The sequence below is a fragment of the Leopardus geoffroyi genome, chromosome A1 (assembly GCF_018350155.1).
Source record: "Leopardus geoffroyi isolate Oge1 chromosome A1, O.geoffroyi_Oge1_pat1.0, whole genome shotgun sequence".
NCBI classification, from domain to species: domain Eukaryota; kingdom Metazoa; phylum Chordata; class Mammalia; order Carnivora; family Felidae; genus Leopardus; species Leopardus geoffroyi.
Window position 1 is genome coordinate 158,532,376 of NC_059326.1, and position 19,513 is coordinate 158,551,888.

Consider the following 19,513-nt stretch of genomic DNA (forward strand, 5'->3'; position numbering starts at 1 on the left):
GTGGAGTTTTATTACTGAGGCATCAGTAAATCACTGGCTAAGTGACAGAAGTCAATCTCCAGGCTCACTCTTCTCCTCAGAGGTCAGGCTGATACCACATGGCTTTACACCCCAAGTCTCTAAGGACGTGGTTGTTTTTTCTGTGGCAAGCAGCCCCTATCCTGAGTCATCTCATCAGCCTTAACTCGTGTGTGGTCAAGGGTGTCACTATGAAAAGCAAACAGTCCTATTGCTCAAGAAATTCCAAGAATTTAGAGGATTTTCTTTTTTTGTTGTTTTTTTTTCAAAGTTTATTTATTTATTTTGAGAGAAACAGAGTGAGTGGGGGAGAAGGAGAGAGAGAGGGAGAGAGAGAGAATCCCAAGCAGGCTCTGCACTGTCAGCACAGAGCCCAATGTGGGGCTTGAACTCACAAAACCGTGAGATCATGACCTGAGCTGAAACTTAGAGTTGGACGCTTAACTGACTGAGCTACCCAGGCACCCCCAAGAAATTCCAAGGATTTAGAGGTTATCTCTCAGGAACCAGGGACAAAGACTGGCCAAATTCTTTATTATACAATATTATTTTTAAAATGCTTTCATTGTTTTCATTACCTTTAGGATATATGTCACAATAGTCTAGAGGGCCCTGCATGGTCATTTTTCAGCCTTCTTTATCAGTCTTGTATTCTCCATCATTCCCTGCCCAACAGATACCCTGGGTTTCTTTCAGTTTCTCAAATACATTTGCCACCTTCCAACAAAACAGCCCTTGCCACATGATATTTCAGCTTCCTGAAACAATCTCTCTCTTCAACATTCTTTAATAAGTCCCACAAATATTCTAATATACTTCCAGAAGTCTCCCCCCACCTCACCTGACTTCCCAGAATAGGTCTCAAGTCTTCCCATTGTTTGACTTCAGAAAATCTGAGCCTCTCTTTCATAGCACTATTTACATTTATAAATCTTAAATCTTGTAAATGCTTAAATCTGTAATGATTTGTTTATTTCTTGTCTCCTCTGCTAAAATGGAAATTCAATAAGACCATGTACTATGTTACCAGGACTTAGCACAGTACCTTACATATAATACTTGCTCAATAGATAATTGCTGCCCGAAAGAAAGAATGGAATCAATAAATAAGTAAATGCTGCTTGTAAGCATTCTTAAGAACTCCTCTTTCCAGTACTGAAAACCCCCTAATCTGCACCATCTGTCTCAAAACTTTTCACTTTGACTTATTAACCCCAACAGGGTGCCTGACACATCACTGCCAAGTTATTGGAGCCATCTTGGTTCAGTTATCAGCCCCAAATTACATTCTCATTCTCCAGAGAGCAAGGCTGTCCCTGACCCTGGACACATCAACTGCTTTATTACCACTCTTTCTTCCTTTTCCATGATGAATCAGAGTCCACTTTACAGTCTGTAACATAATATAAAATTTAAGTCTGTCATATATTATAGTATAAAAGTCTATAGATAATAGTTCTGACTTAGCAACAAGGGACAAATATGTAAAGATTTCACTTAAGAATTCATGTAAGACCCTTCATGATGTTAACCCATAATCTTAGTTTTTCTCAATCCTGGTTGCATACTGGAATTATATAGGGTGCCTTTTTAAAGTTGAGATATAATTGACCTATAACATTGGATTAGATTAGTTATATAACATAATGATTTGATACATGTACATATTGTAAAATGATTACCACCATAAGATTAGTTAACCTCCATCGCCACATGTAATTACAATTTTTTTCTTGTGATGAGCAATTTTTAAGATCTCTCTTAGCCACTTTCAAACATACAAAAACAGTATTGTTAACTATTCACCTCGTTGGGGTGCTTTTAAACCAATTGATACTCAGGTAAAGCAGAATCTCTGATGCAGCCCAGGCGTGGGTCTATTTTTAAAGTCCCAGGTTATTGTAATGTGCAGTCAGTTGTGACCCACAGGAGTAGCTACAGTGTTCATCATGGTCATGGGTAGGTACATAAATTTGCTCCCATCAAGAACCCATGTCACATTTCCTAATTTCCTAATTGCTTAACCCTGGTTGGGATGCAAATATATTATCTGAGAAAGAGATAATAACTGTGCAGAAAGGTCTTGGGTGAGTGCCCAATTCATAAAAATTCCCTTCTCTGAGGACACCATTGATACACCAAGTTTGCTATGTTTGTATATTATAACCCTGTATTCCTGGCCATACGTGAGAAATGGACACTTCAACTGTGTTATTCCAACAATCTCTCTTTCAAATTTGAATCTTGGAACAAAGTTAGAGCTGAATAACAATATGCTAGAAATGCTTTTTGCAACTTTTGATGATTTCCTTGGTGTTAAAGCATCGTGGTCAATTTCAAGCTATTAATGTAATACTATTTGGTTTGCAAAACTTCTGAAAATATAACAAGTGGTTCTCCCCAGTTGTGATGAGCCAGCTCCAACACATCGATGGAGCTGTCATTTTAATGTCTGCCCCTCAGATAAGATTCAAATATACTTCCTACCCTGTTCCCTGAATTTTCCAGAGATAAGTGATGCAACTCTGAAATTCTCGGAGACATTCCTCTCATTCATCTTCCTTCCAGTAAACACTTTTTTTTTGGCTTAAGCTATTTACAACCAGCCTTTCCTACATGCAGTAAAAAGACCCTAAAATAATGGGGGTCACTCTTTAGGATATTAACACTTTAGTTTGAGTAGGTTTATCAGATGCCCTGTTTCGTGAGAGAAGTAGGAAACAGGCCAGGCATGGTAGAAGGATTCCAGGAAAGGAAGGCTGAGCAAGCAGCTGGTAGCAGGCAGAATCTGTGTGCTTGTCGGGAGACACTAAGAGGGTCACCCTCCCCAGCTCTCACTCTGTCTCTGTCTCTGTCTCTGTCTCTTTCTCTCAAAAATTAATAAACATTAAATTTTTTTTTTTAAAAAAAAAGAGAGTCACAGGTGTAGTGGAAGATGGGAGAGTGCTAAAAACAAAGCTTATTTTCAGAATTCTGCCCAGCATGGCTTCTGGCACTCTCTACCTCCTTTAGAGAGAATTTATCAAACATTTTTTTTTTTTTTTAATTTTTTTTTTTCAACGTTTATTTATTTTTGGGACACACAGAGACAGAGCATGAACGGGGGAGGGGCAGAGAGAGAGGGAGACACAGAATCGGAAACAGGCTCCAGGCTCTGAGCCATCAGCCCAGAGCCCGACGCGGGGCTCGAACTCACGGACCGCGAGATCGTGACCTGGCTGAAGTCGGATGCTTAACCGACTGCGCCACCCAGGCGCCCCTATCAAACATTTTAAAAGGGCTATTGACTCAAGCACTATGGAAGCTAGGGTTGTTTATTTACAAGTATTCACCTTCAGTCTCACGAAAGAAGCTGAGATACTATAGCTTTGAGGAGTAGGGAAGAGAGGCAGGGAAATCAGAAATAACAAATAGGGTAAAGACAATTATGTCTGAATCTCTTCCCAAATATGCTGGGGTGTTAAGGCATTCTATTCCTCAAAGTTTATAAACTTGTCTACAGAATGGCATATATATTGACTATGACAATCCATGTTAGTAGGGAAAAAATGAAGCTCTAATGCTGCTAATGTAGAATAGAGAATTAAACTGGGAATAGAAAAATAAGGATGTCAGTGTGAAGTAACACTAAGTATAGTCATTTATTCAAACTCCTTACCATTCAGGCTTCATTATGTTGCAAAGCATTAATTATATGCACATCAGTAAGTATATTACCTATAAACTTGGTTCTTTTATTTGACTAATTTATCCTTATAATACGTAGCCCACATACTTCAGGCTGATGTGGCAGTTTTGTGTACTCAAACTTTAAAAAAAAATATCAGAACTGGGGCACCTGGGTGGTTCAGTTAGTTCAGCATCCAACTTTGGCTCAGGTCATGATCTCACTGCTCGTGAGTTCTAGCCCCGCGTTGGGCTCTGAGCTAACAGTTCAGAGCCTGGAACCTGCTTCAGATTCTGTCTCCATCTCTCTGCCCCTCCCCTGCTTGCTCTCTGTCTCTGTCTCTGTCTCTCTCAAATATAAAATAAAACAAAAAAAAATAAAAGGATAAAAGTGATCAGAACTGTTGCTCATATTCTGACATTCTCTGTGTGACCTTGGGTATTCACTGACTCCTTCCAGTCTTCCTTTTCCTCAACTGAAAATAACAATTACATTAGATCATGCCTAAGACCCACTGTAGCTGTAAGAGTCCATGAATCTAAATATATTTGGACATGAAAAGTTTCATATATTGTTCAGAGAGAAAGAAATTATGTTACTACATCGTTTAAAATCTTCTGATTTTCTCATTCAGGAGGGAAGACAATGATTCTAATTTTCTGAATATTTAGAATGAAATGAGAGGAGTCTCCCAATGGAGATATTCTACCAGAAAAGAAAAGAAAAGAAAAGAAAAGAAAAGAGAAGAAAAGAAAAGAAAAAGAAAAAGAAAAGAAAACCTTCTGATTTTTTTCCTTGAAGTTCTCATATTTTAAAATGCTCTTGGTAATAATAGTCTCACAAACAATCAGGGTATAAATTAACCCCTGGAAGAATCCATTCTTGATACATATTAGAATGTAAAACAGAAAGGTAGTAGAATGGTCACAGGGATGCTTACAGAGAAGCTTTTATCAATGTTCTAATTTGGTCATAAAAAACAGAACCAAAGGAAGATCTCCAGGAACTTCAAAGAGGTCCTTAAAGCTGCCCTGTAATTACATTATACTTTCCTGGTGCAGTGGTTCTTAGATATTGGTGTTTGTTAACTGGGAAAAGAGGCATATACAAAGGCTCAGGATCTGTCCTACGTTAGCAGCCTGACCCTTTGTATTACTTGATTTGGTAGTGACATACACCAAAGGTTGAGATCCACTGCTCTGACCTATTTGGCTTTCCACTATCCTTGACCAGTGGTTCTTAAAGTTTCCTGCACATTGAAATGACCTGGGCCACTTTTAAATATCCTGACACCTAGACTTCTGGGGAAGGTGGTGAAGTAGAAGGATCCTAGCCTCACCTCATGACACAGCTACACCTAGATAACACTCACATCAGTGTACACAACCCAGAAAATGACCCAAAAACTGGCAGAAAAGACTCTTCAAAGCTAACTGTAGAGAAGAGCCATATCAAAGAGGGTAGGAAGGGCAGAGACACAGTCAGGAGTCAAAGTGACCCACAGGACTGTCCACAGGAGTGAGAGACACCACAGGCTTAAAGAAGGGAGAGGCACCCAAGGCACAGAGGAGCCCCACTAGGAAGACCAATCCCCATAACATGTGGCTTTGTAAAACAGAGGGGCCTAACTTTGCGAGTTCTTACAATCAGTGAGCTTAATACATGAAACTTTGAAAGCCAGTAGGCTCAACTCCAGGAGAGCTAGAGGGGCAATAGGAAACTGTCCTTAAAAAGATAGCATAACAAACATCCCTGCTGAGATACAGCATAGAAGCAACAGTTTGGAAAACATCTGGGGAAGATTTATTTACTAATCTCAGAGTGTATGCTGCAGAGGCATGGATCTTTGAGATAGTTCTCCAAAAACAAAAGAGCTGCAGGTGCCATTTTTCTCATCTGTCCCCCCACCCCCAGACTACATATACAAAAATGAGTGCAGCTGAACATTTTCTACCTCCCCTGCTAACAGCAATGTCCTTCCCCTGCATTCTCCTGTGGAAATGCCCTCTCCATCCTAATTTCAGCAGATGTTCTCCTGTGTAGCTGTAAGTCCCCTCCCACAGCGAACCTGTGCAGACCTTGATGCATCAGGTACCCAGCCTGCCACCACGTTCTCCTATGGACCCACCCCCTCTAACAAGCCTGTGGCAGGAATGCATACAAAGGAGTACCATAAGCCTAGCAGTGTGCAAGCAGCCCCAACAAGGGCCAGCACTACTACAAAGTGAAGATAACCACACATACCAGTCAGACAGTGGCACCAGCAGTGGGCTGGGGGCTGACATCTGGTCTGACTGCAGGACCCACCCAACAACAAAGCTTCTCAGGGGACAACATAGAAATAGTGATCTGTTTGGTTCTACTACAATTTTGGCATTAAAACTCAAGTTTTGACTAAACTCAAGTCCTAGGCAGCCCCAGGCAGCTCCAGGCAGCCCCAAACTGGCCATCTAACAACAACACAGGGACCAAACACTGCTCACAACAGGCAAAGAGAGCCATTGAAGATGACTGGACTAAAGGTAAATACACTTCAGTCACAACAGTAGGGCACACACAATACACATTGGAGACATTAGTTTCTGATAAACAGGGGATATTGCACTATAGGGCACTACAAGACCTCTTCTTCACAAGACCATTACTTTTAAGACCAGGAAACATAGCTGACTTTCTTAACACATAGAAACAGACACAGAGACTTAGACAAAATGAGAAGACAGAGGAATATATCCCAAATGAAATAACAGGACAAAATTACAGCAATAGAGCTAAATGAAAGAGAGATAAGTAATATGTTTGATAGAGAATTTAAAGTAATGACTATAGGGGCGCACCTGGGTGGCTCAGTAGGTTGAGCATCCAACTTCAGCTCAGGTCATGATCTCATGGTTCATAGGTTCAAGCCCCACATTAGGTTCTGTGTGACAGCACAGAGCCTGGAGCCTGCTTTGGATTCTGTGTCTCCCTTTCTCTCTAACCCTTCCCTGCTCATTCTCTCTCTCTCTCTCTCTCTCTCTCTCTCTCTCTCTCTCTTTTTCTCAAAAATAAATAAACATTTAAAAATTAAAAAAAAATAAATAAAATAATGACCATAAAGACACTCACTGGACTTGAGAAGAGTGGTGGACCTCAGTGAAACCCTTAACAAAGAGTTAGAAAACATAAAAACAACCAATCAAGGATGAAGAACTCAATAACTGAAATTAAAAACCCATTACAGTGAATAAATAGTAGACTAGAGGAAACAGAAGAATGAATTAGCAACCTGGAGGACAAAGTAATGGAAAGCAATTGAGCTGAATAGGAGAACGAGAAAAGAAAAATAAAAAATGAAAATAGATTAAGGAAACTAAGTGACAATACAAACTGTAATAACAGTCACATTATAGGAATGCCAGAAGGAGGGGAGAAAAGGCGAAAAATTATTTGAAGAAATAATAGCTGAAAACTATCCAAATCAGGAGAAAGAAATAGAAATCCAGATTCAGAAGACATAGAGAGCCTCCAACAAAATCAACCCAAGGAGGTCCATACCAAGACACATAATAATTAAACTGACAAAAACTAGTGATGAAGAGAGAATATTAAAAGCAGCAAGAGAAAAGAAGACTGTTACATAAAAGGGAAACCCCATAAGGCTACTAGCTAATTTCACAGCAGAAACTTTGCAGGCCAGAAGAGAGTGGCATGATATATTCAAAGTGCCGAAAGAGGAAAAACCTGCAACCAAGAATACTCTATCCAGTAAGACTAGCATTCAGAATAGGAGAGATAAAAAGTTTCCCAAACAAAAGTGAAAGGAATTCATCACCACTAAACCAGCCTTATAAGAAATGTTAAAAAAATAATAATAAAAGAGGGGCCCCTGGGTGGCTCAGTCAGTTAAGCCTCCGACTTTGGCTCAGGTCATGATCTCATAGTTTGTGGGTTCAAGTCCTGGAACAGGCTCTGTGCTGACAGCTTAAAGCCTGCAGCCTGCTTCAGATTCTGTGTCTCCTTCTCTTTCTGCCCCTCCCCCACTCGTGCTGTCTCTCCTCTCAATAATAAACAAACATTGAAAAAATTAAAAAATAATAAGGAAAGAAATGTTAAAGGGGACTCCTTGAGTAGAAAAGAAAGACCATATGCAGGAGTAAGAAAAGTAGGAAGCACAAAAGCAATAAAATTAAGTGTATCCTAAAGAAATCAGTTAAAGTACTCACTGAATAAAAAAATGTAAAATATGACACCATATACCTAAAACTTGGAGGGGAGAGAAATAAAAATTTAGTGCTTTTAGAAGGGGTTCAAACTTAAGTGATCATTAACTTAACATAGACTGCTATATGAATAAGATGATATATATAAACCTGATAATAACTGAAAATCAAAACCAGTAATAGATAGGCAAAAAATCAAGAGAAAGAATCCAAATAATCACTAAAGAAAACCAGCAAACTGTGAGAGAAGAGAGCAAGAGAAGAAAGTAACAGAGAGGAACTACAAAAACAACCATAAAACAAGTAACAAAATGGCAATAAATACATAACTATCAAAAATTACTTTGAACATAAATAGACTAAATGTTCTAATCAAAGACATAGGGTGACAGAATGAAAAAAAAAAGGAAGACTCATCTGTATGCTGTCTACAAAAGACACATTTTAGACCTAAAGACACACACAGATGGAAGTGAGGGGATGGAAAACCATTTTCATGCCAATGGAAGTGAAATGAAAGCTGAGGTAGCAATACTTATATTGGATAAAATAGACTTTAAAACATACTATAACAGGAGCCAAAGAAGGACACTATATAATAATCATAAAGGAATAATCCAACAAGAAGATATAACAATTATAAATATTTATGCCCTCAACATGAGAGAAACCAAATACATAAAGCAGCTAATAACAAACATAAAGGAAGTAACAGATAGTAATAAATAATTGTAGAGGACTTTAACACCTCACTTAAATCAATGGATAGATAATCCAAACAGAAATTCAACAAGGAAACAGAGGCTTTGAATGACACATTGGACCAGATAGATATAACAGATGTATTCAGAATATTCCATCCTAAAACAATGAAATACACATTATTTTCAGGAGCACATGGAACATTCTCCAGAGTATATCACATATTAGACCACAAAATAAGTCTCAACAAATTCAGAAAGATAGAAGTAATACCATGCCTGTTTTCTGACCATAATGCCATGGAACTAGAAATCAACCACAAGAAAAAATTTGGAAAGAACACAAATATATAGAAGTTAAATAACATGCTACTAAAAAAATAAATGATCAACAAAGAAATAAAAAAGAAATAAAAAACTCCATGGAGACAAATGAAAATACAATGGTTTAAAATTTGGGGGATGTAGGGGCACCTGGGTGGCTCAGTCAACTAAGCATCTGACTTCGGCTCAGGTCATGATCTCATACCTCATGTGAGCCTTGCATCGGGCTCTGTGCTGACAGCTCAGAGCCTGGAGCCTGATTCAGATTCTGTGTGTGTGTGTGTGTGTGTGTGTGTCTCTCTCTCTCTCTCTGCCCCTCCCCCACTCATGCTCTGTCTCTCTCTCTCTCAAAAATAAATAAACATTAATTTTTTTTTTAATTTTTGGGATGCAGCAAAAGCTAATCTAAGAGGGAGTTTATGGCACAGGCCTACTTCAAGAAGCAAGAAAAATCTCAAATAAACCAACCTAACCTTACACCTAAAAGCTAGAAAAAGAACAAACAAAACCCATAACAGCAAAAACAAGGATATAATTAAGGTTAGAACAGAAATAAATGATATAGAAACTAAAAACAAAACCAACCGACCCAACAAACAAACAAAACAGCAGAACAGATCAATGAAGCCAGGAGCTAGTTCTTTGAAAAGATCAACAAAACTGATAAACCTTTAGCCACATTCATTAAAAAAAAAAAAAAAAAAAAAAAAAAAGAGGATTCAAACAAAATCACAAATGAAAGAGGAGAAATAACAACAAATACCACAGAAAAACAAACAATTATAAGAGAATATTATGAAAAATATATGCCAATAAATTGGACAACCTAGAATAGATAAATTCCTAGAAACATATAACCTACCAAAACTGAATCAGGAAGAAATAGAAAATTTTAACAGACTGATTACCCCTAACAAAATTAAATCAGTAATCAAAAATCTCCCAACACACAAAAGTCCAGAACCAGATGGCTTCACAGGTGAATTCGACCAAACATTTAAAGAAGAGTTCAGGGGTGCCTGGGTGGTTCAGTCAGTTAAGCTTCCGATTTCAGCTCAGGTCATGATCTCATAGTACGTGAGGTCAAGCCCCACATCACTCTCGTGCTGACAGCTCAGATCCTGGAGTTTGCTTCGGATTCTGTGTCTCCCTCTCTCTCTGTCCCTTCCCTGCTCATAGTCTGTCTGTCTGTCTCTCTCTCTCAAAAAATAAATAAACATTAAAAACAATTTAAGGAAGAGGTCATGCCTATTCTTCTCAAACTATTCTAAAAAAATAGAAGAGGAAGGAAAGCTTCCAAATTTATTCTATGAGGCCAACATTACCCCAAACCAAAACCAGATAAAGACACTACCAAAAAAGAGAACTACAGGCCAATGTCTTAGGTGTAAAAATCTTCAACAAAATATTAGCCAACTGAATATAACAATACATTAAAAAAATGATTCACTACAAACAAGTGGGGTTTATTGCTTACATGCAAAATTGAATGGTTGCAAATCAATCAATGTGATACATCACATCAACAAAAGAGAGGATAAAAACAGTATGGTCGTATCAATAGATGCAGAAAAATAATTTAACAAAGTACAATAACTATTTATAATAAAAATGCTCAACAAAGTAGGTTTAGAGGGGACATACTTCAACAAAGGTCATATATGGGGGTACATAGGTAGCTCAGTCATTTGAGTATCTAACTCTTGATCTTGGCTTGGGTTTTAGTCTCAGGGTTGTGAGTTTGGGCCCCACATTGGGCTCCATACTGGGTATGAAGCTTACTTAAAAAAAATCAGATATGAAAAACCCACAGTTAACATAATACTCAACATACTCAACATACTCAATGGTGAAAAACTGAAAGCTTTCCCTCTAGGATCAGGAAAAAGACAAAGATTCACACTCTCATCAGTTTTATTCAACAGAGTACTAGAAGTCCTAGCCACAACAACAGACAACACACACAAAAAAATAAAGGCATCCAAATTAGTGAGGAAGAAGTAAAATTTTCACTATTTGCAGATGACATAATACTACATATATAAAACCCAAAAACTCTACCAAAAATTACTAGAACTGATAAATGAATTTAGGAAGGTTGTAGGATACAAAATCAATGTGCAGAAATCATTGCATTCCTATACACTAAGAATGAAGTAGGAAAAAGAGAAATTAAGAAAACAGTCCCATTTACAATTGCACCAAAAATAATAAAATACCCAGGAATAAATTTAACCAAGGAGGTGAAAGACCTGTACTCTGAAAATTATAAAACACTGGTGAAAGAAATTGAAGATGACACAAACAATTGGAAAGAAATTCCACGCTCAAGGATTAGAGGAAGAAATATTGTTAAAATGTCCATACTACTCCCAAGTACTCTACAAATTGAACGCAATCCCTATCAAAATGCCAACAACATTTTTTCACAGAACTAGACCAAATAATTCTAAGATTTGTATGGAAACACAAAAGACTCTGAATAGCCAAAGAAATCTTGAAAAGATAAAAACTGACGGTCTTACAATCCCAGATTACAAGATATACTACAACTCTATAGTAATCAAAATAATATGGTACCAGTACAAAAATAGACATATAGATCTTTAGAAAAGAATAGAAAGCCCAAATATAAACCCATGATTATATGGTCAATTAATCTTTGACAAAGGAGGAAAAAAATATGCAATGGGGAAAAGATAGTCTCTTCAGCAAATGGTTTTGGGAAAACCGGACAGCTACATACAAAAGAATGAAACTGGACCACTTTGTTATACCATACACAGAAATAAACTCAAAATGGATTAAGACCCTAATTGTGAGACCTGGAACCATTAAAATCCTAAAGCAGAAAACAGACAGTAACCTCTTTGACATTGGCTGCAGCAACTTCTTACTAGATACTAGATACGTCATCTAAGGCAAGGGAAACAAAAGCAATAATAAACTTTGGGACTTCATCAAAATAAAAAACTTCTGCACAGGAAAGGAAACACTTAAGAAAACTAAAAGGCAACCTACAAAATGGGAGTAGATATTTGCAAATGACATATCTGATAAAGGGTTAGTTTTTAAAATATATAAAGAACTTATACAACTCCATCCCCAAAAACAAATGATCCAATTTAAAAATGGACAGAAGACATGGACGCCTGGGTACCTCAGTCAGTTGAGCATCTGACTCTTAGTTTTGGCTCAGGTCATGCTCTCATGGTTTCATGGGTTTGAGCACTGCATGGGGCTCTGTGCTGGCAGCATGGAACCTGCTTGGGATTCTCTCTCTCCCTCCCTCTCTCTCTCTCTCTCTCTCTCTCTCTCTCTCTCTCACACACACACACACACACTGCCCCTCCCCACTTGCACAGTCTCTGTCTCTCTCAAAATAAATAAATAAACTTAAAAAAAATAGAAGACATTAGCAGACATTTCTCTGAAGACATCCAGATGGTCAAGAGACATATGAAAAGGTGCTCAAGATCACTCGTTATTAGGGAAACACAAACAAAAACTACAATAAGAGATCACCTCACACCTGACAGAATGGCTAAAATAAAAAACACAAGAAACAACAAGTGTTGGCAAGGATATGGAGAAAAAGGAACCCTCTTGCACTGGTGGTAGGAATGCAAACTGGTGTAGCCACCTTGGAAACGAGTCCAGAAATTTCTCAAAAAATTAGAAATGGAATTACCATATGATCCGTTAATCCCACTATCAGGTATTTACCCAAGAATACAAAAACACTAATTTGAAAAGATGTATTCACCCCTGTGTTTGTGGCAGCATTATTTACAATTGCCAAATTGTGGAAGAAACCCAAGGTCCATCAACAGAAAAATGGTAAAGATGTGGTAAACACACACACACACACACACACACACACACACACACACACACACGACTATTAATCATAAAAAAGAATAAAATCTTGCCATTTGTAACAACTAGAGGGTATAATGCTAAGAGCAAGAAGCCAGTCAGGAAAAGCCAAATGTGCTTTCACTCATATGTGGAGTTTAAAAAACAAAGGACCAAGGAAAAAAGAGACAAACCAAAAAACAGACTTTTAATTATAGAGAATGAACTGATGGTTGCCAGAGGGGAGATGGGCAAGGTGAAACAGATGAAGGGAATTAAGAGTACACTTATCTTGATGAGCACTAAGTAATGTATAGAATTGTTGAATCACTATATTGTACACCAAAACCAACAAAACACTATATGTTAATTATACTGGAATTAAAATTAAAAAAAAAAAAATTGATACTGAGGCCAGACTCTATACCAACTGAATCAGAATTTCACAGGAAGCTAGACATCAGTACCTTTTTAAACTCCCAAGGTGATTGCAATATACTGCCCAGTTTGAGAACTGATGTCCTCTACCAGTTCTTAAACTTTAATATGCATATGAATTTCCTAGGCATCTTGTTAAGATGCAGATTCTGATTCAGTAGGTCTGGGATGGGCATGAATTTCTTCATTTCTAACAAATTCCCAAGAGATGCTGTTGCTGCTGCTGCTAGTCCGGGATCACACAGTGAGTAGTAAAGTCATGGATGACAGTTTTATATTTTGTTCTCTTTCCCAACCCCCTGCATCTTCTCCCCTATCCAGACAATCAGAAAATGAATCAAAATTCAGAATTCAGAAATAGAGAAGCAATGGTAAAAGAATTAGTTGACTTGGAGACTGCTTCTGCTGATGTAAATAAGTTTAAAAATGGAACAAATGATGAATTTAAGGTCCTATTTGCATGCCATAATCAGATGTTCATTGAAATGGCATGATGACTGTCCAGGAAAATGCCATGTAAAAGTTAAGTCAAGGGGTGCCTGGGTGACTCAGTCGGTTAAGCGTCCAACTTCAGCTCAGGTTGTGATCTTGCGGTTCATGAGTTCTAGTCCTGCATCAGGCTCTGTGCTGACAGCTCAGAGCCTGGAGCCTCCTTCGGATTCTGTGTCTCCCTCTCTCTCTGCCCCTCCCTACTCATGCTCTGTCTCTCTCTGTCTCTCAAAAATAAATAAAAACATTAAATTTTTTTTAAAAAAGTTAAGTCGACATGAAATAAATCTTTTTAAAAATGTGCTAGACAAAGATAATCTGAGAGCCAATATTTGTAAGTAATAAGAGTTGAGAGAAATAAATGGATGCTAAAATATTGCTTATGAAAAACTTTTCCCGATGATACCTTCATATTGTAATAAAGAACTTGAATTTGGAGCAAAGGCTCCTATGAATGCTTTAAGCTTAATTTTGTGATTACTATATATTGTAACACTGAAATAGAAGTTCTCTCAATCTATTGAAATAAACCTTCACTTGACTGAACAATAATAAGCAACTAAATAAGATTGATTTCCATTAAGTCTTGCTGATTTTCAAAATAACTCATCTGATTTTCTGCGGAATGTATACTTCAATGTCATGTATTTATTTAGCAACCTACTAACACTGGCAAGACTGATACATGTACAAATGAATTCTGTGAAATTGTACCAAGCACACTTGCTCCAGTCATAGGTCTTTATGCCATGCTTCTGTTATCAATTTTTAACTTTGATATGTCCTTTATATGTAAACACCATATTTATATGTATCCTGGTAATTACTTTTATTAATTTATAGTGTAGATATACCAAAACGTGCTCCATAGAACACCAGGACATAGATCTTCTACCATTCTGTTGAAATAAAACCAGGAAATGCTGCATGTATTTCTTTCTCTTGGAGATTTATACTGCATTATTGGCATGCTACTAAAGGGTCTGTTACTAAAGCTTGTTGTACGAAATAAAAATAATAAATTAAACTCCTCAACTCTCCCACTGCTTTCCTAACCTATTAGTCCATAGAAACCTCCCCATGGTCCACCTGCCCCCACCCCAGCACCACACATTAGTACCCTATGGTGCCCACTTTGTAGAACGCTGCTTTAGAATCACAGACCTGATAATACAGCTGAGGGTGTCAGAAAACATTCTGGCATGTTCAGTTTCTTTCGCTTTCTACTCCCTCAAAAATATCTATTTTAATATATAAACAGCATCCATGAAAATTATTTCTGATAAGAAAGGCTTTCAGGTAATTAAAAGCCTGAGATAATTAAGTTATGGTCTATATTTAATTAACGCTTTATAGTAATTAAACTTTTCTCTAACTGAAGGCATGACTTTGAGATTTGATTATCTGAAAGTAATTTTCTAAGCAATAATTCTGTCTCTGTTGAAGCACGAATTTGAGAAGTGGGTGAACTTCATCAGAGTGCATGGTGACTTACATGGTGTGTCTCCTTTTACTGATAAAGAATGAGCAGTGATACCAGAATCTACAAGTGAATTAGATTATAAACAAAACACCAAGGAAAAACAAAAGTCTAGAGCCCTCTGTATACTCGAGACACAGAGCAGTGTTGGCATGGGCTACCACCACAGTTAAACTGGACTGCTTGATTGATCGATAATGTCAAACATTTTTTTGATGCTGCTTTTCTTTGGTTTCTTTCTTTTTTCAGCCTAGGTCCTGTGGGTTTTTGTCCATGCCATCTACAGGCATGATGAAGCAGACCTACACCCAGATTCTGATTTCACTTTATGTTTTCAATCTAGGACAATAAGTACAATATCTGTTTTCTGGCAAGCCTCCTCTCGAGCCCTGGAATGGGAGCAGTTACAATGACAGGCCTCTCTAGCACGGAAGCAGCAGAGGAGCCAAAGAACACAACAGTGCACCGTATGCTGGGGCCAGCAGTGCCTGATTGCTCTCGCTGAAAATGGCAATGAAGCATTAACCTTTTCTCAGGAAAGCTGAGACACAGGAAAGAGGACAAGAGCCAGAGGAAATACCAAAGAAGAAAAAAACAGGAAGTGTAAAGGAGACCAATCGCAAGGACAGCACAGATAATAATCGTGGTACAGAAGGCAAGCAGCAAGTCCTCTGACAGCAGAGAAGAGAAAAAGCAATCAACTTAGAGTGGTTGTATTATGTGAAAAGAGGAGCAAACAGCCTCCTAGGCCTCAATGAAAACATTCACTTATTTACGCATTTATTTGTTCATTCATTATTCATTCATTTGTTCATTTCATGCATCCAACAGTGAGTTCTCTCTGTGGGAATCCTTCACTTGACTTTTTTCCAGATTCCCACTTCTATTACCATGGATCAAGGCTCTTAGATTCCCTGATTTACTACAACAAAGAGAGGGTCAGTACATTTTTCTGGCCTTATATACTCAGGAGCATCATGTCTGACACAGATAATGTAGATGAACAACATTATTTTTATGAAAAGGGAGTGACAGTAAGGATGAATGCTGACTGAAGACAAGATTGCTATCTCTAACCTCCCCAATCTGTGTGTACCATAAGGCCCATCCCTGACCTCCAAGTAGAAAATAAAAACCCTGAATGAGAAAGACACAATCCCAGAATTCACTAAGAAAACCATGATTTGACTCCTGAATTTCTAAATTGGGTGGATTTGGGTCTCAAGATAGTTCAGTCAGTTCAAATCACATATAGACAAAAAATACAATTTTTGCATATCTAGATTTGTGGCTCAAGAAACTTATGTTTTCAAGTTTGTTTTGAAGTAAATATTGAAAAAAACCTCATTCTTAGAATTTTCTAGTTAAAATTTTATGACAAGTTATAGGAACTCTATTTAACAACCAAAAAATGATATTATGTTCCCATAAATATAATTTAGTGCTCTCCTACTTTTGAAAAAATAACTTATTTTAGATGCAGAGTCTTATATTCAAGTCTGACAATTAAAATAGATTTTTCAAAAAACCATATTACAATCCCATAGTTTTAAATTTAGTTTTACAATGTTCAGATGGTAATGTGAATAGAAACGGTAACTCAATTACTTTTCAAATAAGTACCTTGATGAATATATTCATTTTCTTCTGACAAGGAATTATTATTGCCTTAAATTTAATCTTAGTTCTTCACATGCTGCAGGGATTTTCATGGCTAAACTGCTTTAAATTATCTTATGATTCATCTACCTTGAAATATGAATGCACTGTACTCACAATAAGACAGAATAATATGTAGTAGATGTTAGATTACTTTAAATTTGATTGTCTAGAAATATTTTATTAAAACATTTCTCTTACGTGGCTAAAAATAATGCCCCTTGATTCACTTTATGGGCAGAGTTGGGAGACTGGACTGAGCTGGTAGTATGTGCACTTGTTCATTCATTCAACAAATACAGAGTTAAGCAGATAAAGGATTGAGGCTAGAAAGCTGCTAAAACAAAGAAGAGCAAATCAGTCTTCAAGTTTAGAAGATACTGAGGAAGGAAGGGCCAAGCTGTATTCTCTAAAGACAGGACTGGTGCCAATGATTCCAGGGGAGATATTGTTTGCTCTCTCTCTGGTTTGAAACAACCTGTGGACAGAAGGTAGGGGAGAACAGAATCTAGATTGAGGCAGAAATAGATTGGAAGGCTGCAGGTAAATCTGACGATGTAGTCTAACACAGAAAGGCTACAATTGCTTTAGCCTCACACATATTGAGAATATGTACACTATTAAGTTCAGAAAAATTATTCCAAAAGTCAGTACCAATGCTTTGTATTCTTATCTCTAGTTAGAAGTGTGTACAGATAGGCAAATGTCAAGAACTGGAAGATATAAAGGCACCTGTTAGGTAAGAAGGGCAACTGTTATCAACTCAGTTTAGCCCAGTGGACCCATTTTCTTCCATCAAGGGATTGGATAATCTGAGTTGTATTCATTCACACTGTAAACTAGGGAACAAACCTGTTAAGGCAAATTTCCTTTCCCACACAGGCCAGTGACAGATGTAAATTTGGAACTCACAGTGAAATGTGGCTCTGGGAAGATTGTTTTCCTCATGCAGGGTTTCAACATTTGTTTTGTGAGCAGAGTGCCTAAGGTAACAGGAAATAGTGTTTCAAATTTGTAGTCCAATCAACCTCAAAGTACTTAAAAGGACTAAGAAAAGATAATTTTCCTGTACCTTAGAAAGGTAAGCAAAGTGGTGCAGACTCTTAATAGTGGTAGGAATTGCATTTGTGCCCAAAGAGAGGAAGTATTCACTTAAAAAAGAACAATAGGGGCAACTGGGTGGCTCAGCTGGTTGAGGAGTTGAGTGTCTGACTCTTGATTTCAGTTCAGGTCATGATCCCAGAGTCGTGGGATTGAGCCCCACACCTCCCGATGGGGTTCAGAGTCTCTTTTCCTGTGCCCCTCTCCTCACTTGCACACTCTCTCAGAAAACAAAACAAAAAACAAACAAACAGAACAGTAAAGGATGGGTTTTTGAAGGACATTACCTCATTGGAGAAAATCTGTAGTCACTGCCATTTTTACCCTATCTTGAGTTCAATAATCCTGCTCTCTTGTTCCTGAGCAGTCTTGAATACACACACATACAGCTGTGTTACCTGAGCTACTTACTTTTCTTAAAAAAAAATTAACATTTATTTATTATTGAGAGACAGAGAGAGACAAAGCATGAGCAGGGGAGGGGCAGAGAGAGAGGGAGACACAGAATCCAAAGCAGGTTCCAGGCTCTGAGCTGTCAGCACAGAGCCTGGTGCAGGGCTCAAACTCACAAACCACGAGATCATGACCTGAGCAGAAGTGGGACACTTAACCAACTGAGCCACCCAGGCGCCCCTACTTATTTAATTTTCTTAAAAGTTTTTTTTCTCATCTATAAAATGGGAGTAATAATATCAACCTCCTAAATCTGTTGTGAGAACAAATGAGATGATCATGCAACACACTTAGCATAGTGACCATCTAGAAGGTAGCAAATAGCAATAAAAGATTGTAGTCATTGACACAAATTAGTGCTATGTTTTTAATTCAATTGACACTGAAAGATGTAAACAGATGTTGATAAAGTGGTCTATGGCCCATAATTTTACTTGAATCTATAAACAAATTGGATTAAGCAGATTTATGCACTCAAATCAATGACCAATGTTGTAAAAAAAACCAAAACTGTGAACTCTTGGTTTTTATTTTCATCTTTTATGTTCAAGCGACAAATAGAGGGATTTACAATAACACCATTATGTGTTCCTGAATAACTTTGCATTTTGCAAAAAATTGTACACTAAAAATAACAGGGTCTGTAGGGAATAACAGCATTAACAACAGAATACTCAAAACCAATGAAAGTTTGAAACCAATGCCCTAAACAGAACTAATTAAAATCCTAATAAGAAGTTATACTAGAATGGGTAAATTTCCATGGGCATTTGCCAAAGAATCTCAGTCGTTCCAACCTTTGTGACCTTTTACCCTGGAGTCATGCTTACTTCCTCTTTTGAAATACATGTCCCTGAAGACAGACACTTCCACAGAAATCAGTTTGACCAAAATTTAAAATACAATCCAAGAGTAGACTTCACACAACTTACACACAACTTCCCCAATACACTGACCTCATTCTCCAATTCGTATATCATGTATGTGAAATTAATTAAACCAGGAGGCCATTAGACTGAGGTGATTCTAATACCTTAGCAGGCTATGTAGGCAATTCCAAACCTAAACCTGTAAATGCCTCAAGGTTAAGAAATGGAAACCTAAGGACAATCCTAATGACCAA

The 19,513-nt window shown here is 37.6% G+C and overlaps 1 protein-coding gene across 1 annotated transcript in view; it reads right to left on the minus strand.

Annotated features, from left to right (window-relative positions):
* The window catches only part of ERAP1 (endoplasmic reticulum aminopeptidase 1), a 129,561-nt gene that overhangs the window by 78,759 nt on the left and 31,289 nt on the right, over positions 1-19,513 (minus strand). The window lies entirely within an intron of this gene.